Consider the following 10,621-nt stretch of genomic DNA (forward strand, 5'->3'; position numbering starts at 1 on the left):
GACAGACATTAAGCAATAATGCGTCCTGCTTCCCAAACTTCACCTGTCAGAGGTTTTGTTTTTAATTTTGTTTTGTTTTGTTTTGATATCCGCATATATTCTCTGGTCTTCTTTGGGTTTTCACTCCTCTTCTGTGGCTCCTGGCCATAGCAAATACTGTACACAGTCCTATCCTCCATCCTCTCCCCACATACCATAAATAGTATTTCTCCAACATCGACTCAATTTCTATTTTATATTTACATTATACCTCATTCTCATGTCCCTTCTGGAAGACCCCCTGGCTGAGTTGCAGGAGGACAGATGGTGGCAAGTGCTTGTGGAGTATTTTAAGTAGCACTTGGACTCCTGTGGAGAACACGGGCCAAACTTCCGATGGCTTCTGACCAGGACTGCTTGGGTAAACTTGCTAATGGCATTTAACTTTCCTGTGCCTTGGTTTTTTCTTCTGTAAAATGAAATTCTAAGAAGTATATCACTTAAAAATAGTACTTAACATATAGCAATTTTGCACGTACCATCTCATTTGATCCTAAAATAACCCTGTTAGGGTGGGTATTTCTATCCACAAGCCAATTTGACCAGGTTTGCTGCAAATGTTCCTGATTCCGGGCCCTGCTAGGTGCCACAGACACTGTTGGTTCCTCTACGCTTTTCCTTCCTTGCCAACAGAATTCTCATCTTCCAGGTGTCCCTCCCTTGGGATAAAAGACCCTCATCTAGCTCAGTGGTAAGCCCTGAACAACCCAAGTCAATCATGACTTTATGCTCTTTGCTAACGATTGTTCTTGAGGTGGCATATGACCCAGTTGTAGCTAATGAAACAGGAGATCAGGTCTGCTGGGGGGCTTCTGGGAAAGTCTTCTGGATCTAAGAAAGACACAGGTATGAGACATTCCTTCCAGACCTCAAGCCTGGGGTAGAGGCCTAGAACTGTGGAAGCCATCTTGTGACTATGTAGGGAACTAGCCTGGAAGAAAGTCAACAAGTTAGGCTAACAGAGGGAAAAGACAGAAGAACAAAAGACTTTGATGATGGAGCCACTGAATTAAGCAAGCCTAGATACACCTACTTTAGGCCTCCATGTTCTGCATGGTATGTTTGAGTATTTTGGCCCCAAAGAGACCACTGAACCTGCACCCATATAAATTTAGTACTCACCTAAGGTCCCAAGCAACCTTGCCTGTGCATTAAAATCACCCTGGGGACGGGTGGCTCAGTTGGCTGAGTGTCCAACTTTGTCTCAGGTCATGATCTCACAGTTTGTGAGGTCGAGCCCCACCTCGGGCTTGCTGCTGTCAGCACAGAGCCTGCTTTGGATCCTCTGCCCCCCTCTCTCTGCCCCTCCCCCACTTGTATTCTTTCAAAAGTAAACATTTTTTTAAAAGAGGTTTAAAAAAAATCACCTGGGGAGATTCAAGACATGCTGGCCTTCACAGAGGTTCTGACACAATTGATCTAGGCTAGGGTCTGCAATTTGATACTTTTTAAAAGTTTTCCAAGCAATTTTAAAGTGAGCACCATTGGTCTAAAGACTCCAAAGGACACAGAAGATATATTTTAGGATACTTTTTCCTTCTTACCACTGTCCTGCCTCTCACCCCTCCCTCCCCCATCAAGTTCTCAGCATCTCTCAAACAGGGAGATTATGCATCCTAGCTTGGCTGGGACAATCCTAGTTTATAACTGTTGCCATGATATAATTATCAGTTGCAAGCCCCCTTACCTTAAGAGATATCCTAATTTGCATGATTGGTCCCCTTACTTAAAAGGACTATTGGAGCTAGTTTAATCAAGACTCTTAACACCTTTTCCTTATTTTGGATAAGTGCATGCCTATTCCAGGGATGATAGGAGGCTTAAGTTTGCAAAGAACTCCATTGGCTTGCTGAAGTTTATAATAAGCGCTTCAGTCCCAACCCTGGAGGCTTTCAATTTCAGGTGGAAGACTGAAGGTTGCAAGAGAATCTCAGATGTCTTGTAGAAAGTTAAGTATTTCCTGAATTATTTTTAGGTGCTAAGCTATTTGTGTGCATGCAGTCCCATCTGAAGGAAGGGGAATGATCTAAATGATTTCCCTAGCTTCCCCCAAACCCCAGGATGTTCCGATAATGCACATTCTGCTGTAGCCCTTCAGAATTGGAAGAGGAAATTACACTATGAGAGCTGCTGAAGCAGAAGAGATCTCTTAATTTAAGATGCTGGAATGATATTCAAAGTGGAGAGCTGAAGCATGGAGCAAAGCAAGTTGAGAGGTAGGGAAAGCAAAACCAAGGGAAAGATACTGAGTTGTTTTGCTATGACCTAATGAAGGTTTCAAACCTTGTGCAGGATTAGCTAAGGCACTTTGGAAATCGTGCAAATAGATTAGATGTGGGCATCAGAGGGGGTCAGCCCTGTCTACCAGGGCAGCCAAATGGAGTCCGAATTTCACAGAGATCTGTCAAATCTTTGAGGGTGGGAAACAGGATTTGGAGGATTGCTAGTTGGGCTCCAGGAAGTTACAATAAAAACTTGTAAACAGGAAGGGGCCATCAGAGCTACCCTCATTCTCTCAGGGAATACCTTAGATGTTTAGAGAAATCTAGATCACTCTGTGGGAGGGCAAAGCTAAAGGGCCTGAGGACTCACTAGAAACACTGGTCAGTTTTTAAAGAAAAGGAATTCTTTAGAATAAGATAATGAAAGGTTCCATGTAAACTCCTGGGTTCTCTGACACAAGTCAAGAAGGAATTAGAAACTGGAAGAGCAAGTTTCTTGCTGTTGCCCCAGAAGCAAGCGATCTCTCCTCTACCTCTAGGAGAGAAGCAGGGTCAACTTTAAGAATTGTTTCCATTATACACTGCTGTGTAACAAACTATCTCAAAACATAGGGGCTTAAAACAAGAACCATTTCTTACGTCAAGATTAGGCTGGGACACTTTGCCTTTGCTCCATGTAGCATCTTCTAGGACAGCGTGGCTGACTGTGGATCTATTTTCAAGCTGGCCCACTCCCAGAGCTGGCAGGTTGGGGCTGGCTGTCAACTGAGAACTCAGCTGGACCTAGAAGCCAGGGGCCTTGATTCTTTTCCACATGAACCTGTGGCTCCAAGTGGCTGTTTAGGAACCCTCACAGCATGGAGGCTGGGATCCAAGAGGGACAAATGAAGCTGACAGTCTTGGGGCACTTGGCTGGCTCAGTCAGTGGAGCGTGTGACTCCTGATCTTGGGGTTGTGAGTTCGAGCCCCACGTTGGGTGTGGAGATTACTTAAAAAAAAGAAAAAAAAGAAGTTAACAGTCTTATTAAAGGCAAGTGTCTGAATGGGACAGCATCACTTTTGTTGTATTCTGTTGATCAAAGCAGTCACGGGCCCAGCCCATATGCAGAGGGGTGAAGAAATAGGTCCCGCCTCTCAGTGATGAAAGTGACAAATACCTTGCCGCCATCTTTAATACACTTCATGAGCCCTGGAAAAGGTCAGCCCTAACATGTCAGAACAAATGGCTATCAAAGGAGAACTTGCAGGTTGTCAATGAGAAAGTGTCTGGTCCTACAAGGAGGAAGGAAAAAGAAACTTGGAAAGTTTAATATTTTTGGTGATTTGCTGAGGAGGAAGAAGAGACAAAGGCGATTTTTATTATCATTGCTATTGTAATTCACACTCCTGGTCTTGTTCCTAAATTTGTGCAGCCAGGGAAAGAATGCATACATATCTATACCCCAAAGCTTCAGAATTTAAGGTTAACATATGACTTAAACTATTTAATTCAAAAACCTTAAGTTAATATTTACTAACTTGAATGCTTACTTAAAATATTTACTATGTCCAAGAGAGTGTAATGCATGTTATATTAACTATCAAGTTTTACAAAACAAGATTTCTGTTCTCAAGGAGCTTTCAGTTGACTTAGCAAGCTTTGGTCAAGCATGTGCCAGATACCGTGGGAGGCGCTACCAGCTTGCAGATACAAAAATAGAAAACACCACTGCGGGGCGCCTGGGTGGCTCAGTGGGTTAAGCGTCCGACTTCGGCTCAGGTCACCATCTCATGGTCTGTGAGTTCGATCCCCGCGTCGGGCTCTGTGCTGACAGCTCAGGGCCTGGAGCCTGCTTCGGATTCTGTGTCTCTCTCTCTCTGCTCCTCCCCCGTTCATGCTCTGTCTCTCTCTGTCTCAAAAATAAAAATAAACATTAAAAAAAAAAAAAGAAAACACCACTGCATCTGCCTTCACACAGTTCAGAGTATAGTAGGGGAAAGAGATATGAACGTAATATTATCATGTCACATAATAAACCTGGCTTGCGCTCTGTAAAAGATAAATAATATATGTGTATAATACAAAAATGAAAATATACAATCCAAAGTGTTAATTATAGGATTATGAGGGGACCTTTCTTCTTTATACTTTGTTTTAAAAAATTAACATTACTTAAACAATTTTTTTAATTTATTATTTATTTGGAGAGAGAAAGAGAGCACTTGAGCAGGGGAGAGCAGAGAAAGAGAGAGAGAGAGAGAGAGAGAGAGAGAGAGAGAATCCCAAGCAGGCTCCATGCTGTCAAGGCAGAGCCCAATGTGGGGCTCAATCTCACGAACTGTGAGATTATGACCTGAGCTGAAATCAAGAGTTGGACCCTTAATTGACTGAGCCACCCAGGCGCCTCAGCATTACTTTTAAGACAAAAAAATGATTTTTTTTTATCAGTTCTCAGAACTGAGATGAAGTCTCTAGTTCCTCTTGGAAAGAGTAAAGAGAAGTTCACATCAACCTCTTGGAGGAGGTGACATCAAAGTCATGGCTTGAAGGGTGAATAGAAGTTGTGGCTACTATTTGTATTTTGGGGAGTGTAAACTTGCCTAACCTTCTTACCTGGGGGAAGTTCTTTATTGTGTGTGGTCCTGTTGGGTCCATAGAACTGTGTTCCCTCATGGGAAGTCAGAGAGGTAAGAGGCTCCGTTTATGCTTCTTTTCTTCTGGAAGTGAGAGCATGAGTGCAAAACCTGGGTTTAGTCAGACTCCTTCCGAGGATATTGAATTTAGAGCTGGAGGAGTGAAGACAGGATGGGAAGAATTCATTTGTAGGAGATTTGGAATGGTGCAATGGTGGTGACAGTGGTGGCTAATGGCAGCAATGGCAGCAGTGGTGGCAGAATCCTGTTAGATAAACAGCTGTATTTCTTGCTCTTGGTCCTCCTCGGTTCCTTCTTTCTGTCTGTATTCTAATCTTGGTTCCTTAGCCTCCCATTATTTTGTGAGTCCCAAAAACCCTTCCAGAAAATCCCCCCAAAAGAGCCAAACTTGGGTTGTGTTGTTTGAAGTGACTGAATGACACAGGAGTTAGCTAGGCAGGGGAGGAGGGTAGGTGAGAGAATCACAGTGTATGCAAGACAGAGAAGGCTGAAAGAGTACGGGTAGCACCATCTAGAAGGAGCAGCCAGGCGTACGCAAATATACATATGGTAGGAAAAAAATACATGCTAATAAATACTTTGGGGGTGCAGAGGAAGGCATAATCACCTCCTGCTGGGTGTATTAGCAAAGATATGGTGAAAGTTAGCTTGATCATGGGAGAAGAGGAGAGAAAAGAGTAGTTATTCCAGGCAGAAGAAAAGCATATACTCACTGAAAATATCCATACATGGGGCGCCTGGGTGGCTCTGTCGGTTGGGCACCGACTTCAGCTCAGGTCATGATCTCAAGGCTCATGAGTTCAAGCCCCGTGTCAGGCTCTGTGCTGACAGCTCAGAGCCTGGAGCCTGCTTCAGATTCTGTGTCTCCCTCTCTCTGCCCCTCCCCTGTTCATGCTCTCTCTCTCTCTCTCTCTCTCTCTCTCTCAAAAATAAATAAACATTAAAAAAAGTTAAAGAAATATCCATGCATATTTAGGAATCCAGTAGTAACGTAGTTAAATTTAGCAGCAGCGTGGAGGAGAAGCAAAGCAGCCTGTAAGGTTGGTGTGTACTAAACTCTACTAACATTTCGTGCTGGGACATAGACTTTGGACTTTACTCAGTAGGTAATAGAGAGACAAGGAAGGTTTGTGAGCAGGGAGTGCTGTCATGCAAGTGGCACTTTAAAATGCTAAATCTGGCGGACGTGGATGGAATGGACAGTTAGGAAGCTGTCACAATAACTTGGGATAAGTTGTGAATGTCCTGAATCAGGCTGAAGGCAACGGGAATGGAAAGGACAATGTACAAAACATAAATAAGGATTTGTAAGCTGACGGCTTCTCTGCTTAAAAAAATTCTAAGAAGCTAGCTTTAAACACACATATGCACACAATCACTGTGTTTATAAATGGGCTATATTTACATATATAGAGTATAACACACCACATATGCTGGCTGTAATTCTCTCTAACTAATAGAGCAGTGAATTTGTTCTATACATTATGCAAAACAAATAAAATAAATATAGCCAGGCAAAAATGCTCTGTATCATTCCATGGAAGTGGGTGCACGGGGTGCATACATGTGTGTGCATAAGTGTGTGTGTGCATGTGTGTGTGCGTGTGTGTGTGTGCGTGGACTCAGAATGCAGTATGCAGCAAAAAGCTTAGACTATACATGGAATTCTCAAATTCCTCTGCGGAATCACAGTTTTCTGTAACTCTGTTCTTATTGCAGTCTGGGTTAGTGATAAACACAAGGGACCATAGCCAGAGTAGGTGAGACTTCATTGGGTCTGAATATAGAAAAAACCCCTGATAGTTCCAAGGACAGTGAAGTCCAAAAGGTTTCTTAACAAATACAGTGAGCAAAGGCAATTATATGATAGGCTGAGATTCAATTTGCAACCCTCCTCCTGCTATCCAATCAAGTTTATTGATTCTACCACCTAATTATATTTGAAATCTGCACCCTACCTCACTGTCACCCCCAAAGTCAGCTCAAAAGCACCTTCCTGACCGTGGAGTCCTAGTCAGAGTTAGGTCTCCCGCTTTCTCACAAAGGGGAGATGTCGGCCAACTTGTCTGCTTTCATGATACCCCCTTGCCAGGAAGTCTGTCCCCAGAGCCCTTTCTGAGTAAGTGGACAATAGGCTTCATGACTCTGCCCTCAGTTACATTCTGACCTGACTCAGGACTCACCTAATATATTCTCTTTCTCAGGGATTTGAAATTAGGACCCAGTGACTCAAATTAACTGTAAGTGTTGGATCTGAAGGTCACGTAGGGTCTGGAGCTTCTGGAGCTTGGTATCATCTGAGGGAAGCCATGGTGAACCATGTGAAAACAGAGCAATGGGATTAGTCTATTGGGAGAGGGAGAGAGAGGAATAGGTGTGCCCAAGGAAGTGGAGATGACAGTCCCCATTACCCTAGAAAGGATAAGAAACGTATATATGAGAGAGAGACAGAGAGAGGGAGGGAAATGGTGAGACTATTAGCTACTGTAGTTCCTGAGGTGTGTTTTTTTTTTTAAGATTTTATTTTTAAGCAATCTCAATGTGGAGCTCGAACTCACAACCCCGAGATCAAGAGTGTGACATGCTCCACTAACTGAGCCAGCCAGGCACCCCTAGTTCCAAAGGAATTTTATATCTAGGAATTGCAGTTCTTATATCTTGAGGGGCCAAGATGTGCTTCCTCCTTGGGTTCTATGATATTTCCCCGTATCCTTATAATGAGCCCTTCTTGATCTCAGCCAGTTTGAAGTCATTCCTATTCTGTGCCCCCAAACATGCCCTAATTAACCATCCCACAGCATTTATTCTGTGCTCCATCTTGGCATTTACCATATTATACTGTAGCTGGTTATTTGCTGTTTCCCTTCCCTATTGGGCTTTGAATTCCTTTGAAGGCAAGAACAGTGTCCTGTTCATCTTTTGGATCCCCAGCACTTGGGAGAGTGACTAGCATATAGCAGATATTCGGTAAACGTTTAAAAAGTATTTTTTAGAGTGAGGGGTCAACTCTTTCACAACTTGTGTTGACTCCACCTTATTGTAACTATTTTTCCACTGGGTTCTGACCACATCGACATTACACACAGGCAATTGCTTTTGAGCTGTTCTGCGAGTCTCAGAGTGTGGTCCTAGGAGCTGGGAAATACCAGACTCCTGGCTACAAGGGACCTTGAGAGGCTGTCATTCTATGAAAACCTGAGATACTTCCACAGTGGAAGATAGGCCACACTTTTTTATTTAAAAAACAGTTTAACTTCATAGGCCTACACACAATATTGTACAAATATCAATAAAAAGCTAAAATTTTAAAAATTTACCCATAAGAGCATCACTGCAGTAAAGTAACCTGTTTTCATACGTTCACACCCCCTTCTAGCCCTTGTTGGCATGTCTTTATATAACTTTTACAGGGTCATGGTGATTATCTAGATAAAATTATTTTTCTTTTTCACTTAATTCATCATAACTATTTTCCATGGCCCTCAAAGAATTCTCTTTCTGGTGATGGAGAGGGCCCTATTCAACAGAAAAAATGGGCATGTACCATGGTGAAATAATATATCATAGAGAAGAACGAACTGCTATAGAAGCCCTGACTGACTTTGTCTAGGGGCGTTTAACTTGCCATATCTCTTTCTAAAGAATGCATATGCTCCCTGCCTCCAGCAGTGCGCGTGAATATGCCTTGCAACCTCCCAGCCTCCGGTCATTACGAAAGACATTCAAAGAAGAAGATTTGCAGCTCCGCTAATAGGAATAAGTATCATTCACTGAATTCCTATCATGTTCCAGTGGTTTATGTATCTAATAAAATGTATGGCTCTAATAACATTCCCTTCACAACAGTACGAGGTCGTTGTTACTTCCCATTAGCCAGAATACGAACTGCCCCAGATTAGGTACGGAACCAAACTCTCCTGTGGATAGGATAGCACTACAGCTACGAGAATCCTTGTCAAACTCAAATCCTCTTGTCTCTGAGCATGCAACACAGGTAGTCTCTATTCCCTGTAAATGCCATGGCTGCTTTCCAGCAAGGGGCTTACAGGAAAGTCTTATATTGTTCTTAAAGCCTTTAGAACCCAGTTTTAAGCTTTTCCAAGGTATTCTTCCTCTCTTCTTCAACCCACACTATCAGACTCTCTTCCCAACACTCATGGCCACCTTTATGGGTTTAAAGCACTGTTGTTTCAGCAGATGGTATTTGGATCATCATCTGGAAGACCACTCTACTACAGCTCTGCCCCTGGAGTACTTGCATGGACACTGTGGTAGATAAGACCACATTCCTTGGCTTCTTATCACAGGTCAGGGTGATCTTTATAGACGGTAATGCTGGTCCTTTCTTCTTTGACATCTCTATTTCCAGTGACTGCAGTAACTGCACTCACATTTCAGTACGTAAGACTTTATCCGTGTACAAACACACAAACATTCTCATAAATGCTTCCTAGGTAAGGAATTATTAGCAATGAAACTGCATCTAAATAGGAAAAAGAAGCTGTCTTTGACTAGGCTCCCAAGAAGCAGTCCCTGAGACAGGGGTTCATAAGCAAGGGACTTATGAAGCAAATACTCTCATGAGAAGCCAGTGAAAGAAGCAGGACAGGGAAGTGAAAAACGTTGAGCGAGAGTGTGATCTCAGGTGCCTGTTCTGCTTCTGCCTGATATCCAGGGGGGCTCTGGAGGGTTAACTACACCTCAGAGTTTGTCTCCATCCGAACAAGGGACTTCGACTTTGGTACTCCTGAGCAGTGAATCACTGACTTTGTGCCACTTATGGAGATGTAAAACTATGTGCACTTTCGGCTCTCTGGGCTGGGGCAAAACTGACCCACTAGCCCTGAGGAGTCCTCTGAAGAAGGTCACAGGTGCCAGATACTAGGAGAGAAGCAGGCAGAAGTAGGGGGATAGGTGCATGGAACCTGTAAAAGGCATTCCGCTTAGTAGAGAGTCCGCTCCAGAAGTCCATTGGGTAAGAGGCAATCTCTGGAAATAGATCTGGATTTGCATTCCAACTGCACTAATGGTAGATGTGCAGCCTGTGTCTCCTTGGTTATCTCCTTTGTAAAATGAGAATAACATCTTCTGGAGGAGATGTAAAGATTCAAGATGTTTTATTTGGAAGATTATTTTGTTGACTGTCGTAAGCAGGTCAATAAATGGTAGCTATTAGTTCTGATTTGATATAAAGATAACTTTTATTTATTTTTTCTTTAACGTTTTTTATTTATTTTTGAGACAGAGAGAGACAGAGCATGAACGGGGGAGGGGCAGAGAGAGAGGGAGACACAGAATTGGAAGCAGGCTCCAGGCTCTGAGCCATCAGCCCAGAGCCCGACGCAGGGCTCGAACTCACGGACGGCGAGATCGTGACCTGAGCCGAAGTCGGCCGCTTAACCGACTGAGCCACCCAGGCGCCCCTAAAGATAACTTTTAAAATGTAGTCAGCTCTGGGGAACCATATACCCAAAAAAACTTTTCTCCTATTGTGAAATGTGCATAAATTATATAGAGACATCGTATATATTTTTTCCATCACTTCACCTGTGTAGATAATTCCTTCTTTTTGGGAGGGCCATCAGTCTGGAAATCAGAAATAAGCCTCTTTTAAGCATGCAAACAGGAAGAAACTTCATTCTTGCTCACCAGTGCTTTTTATTTTTAACTTTTTATGACGAAAATCTTTGAACATTTACAGAAAGAGATAAGAAAGCATAACGAAA

The sequence above is a fragment of the Prionailurus viverrinus genome, chromosome B1 (genome assembly GCF_022837055.1).
Source record: "Prionailurus viverrinus isolate Anna chromosome B1, UM_Priviv_1.0, whole genome shotgun sequence".
In the NCBI taxonomy this organism is placed as follows: Eukaryota; Metazoa; Chordata; class Mammalia; order Carnivora; family Felidae; genus Prionailurus; species Prionailurus viverrinus.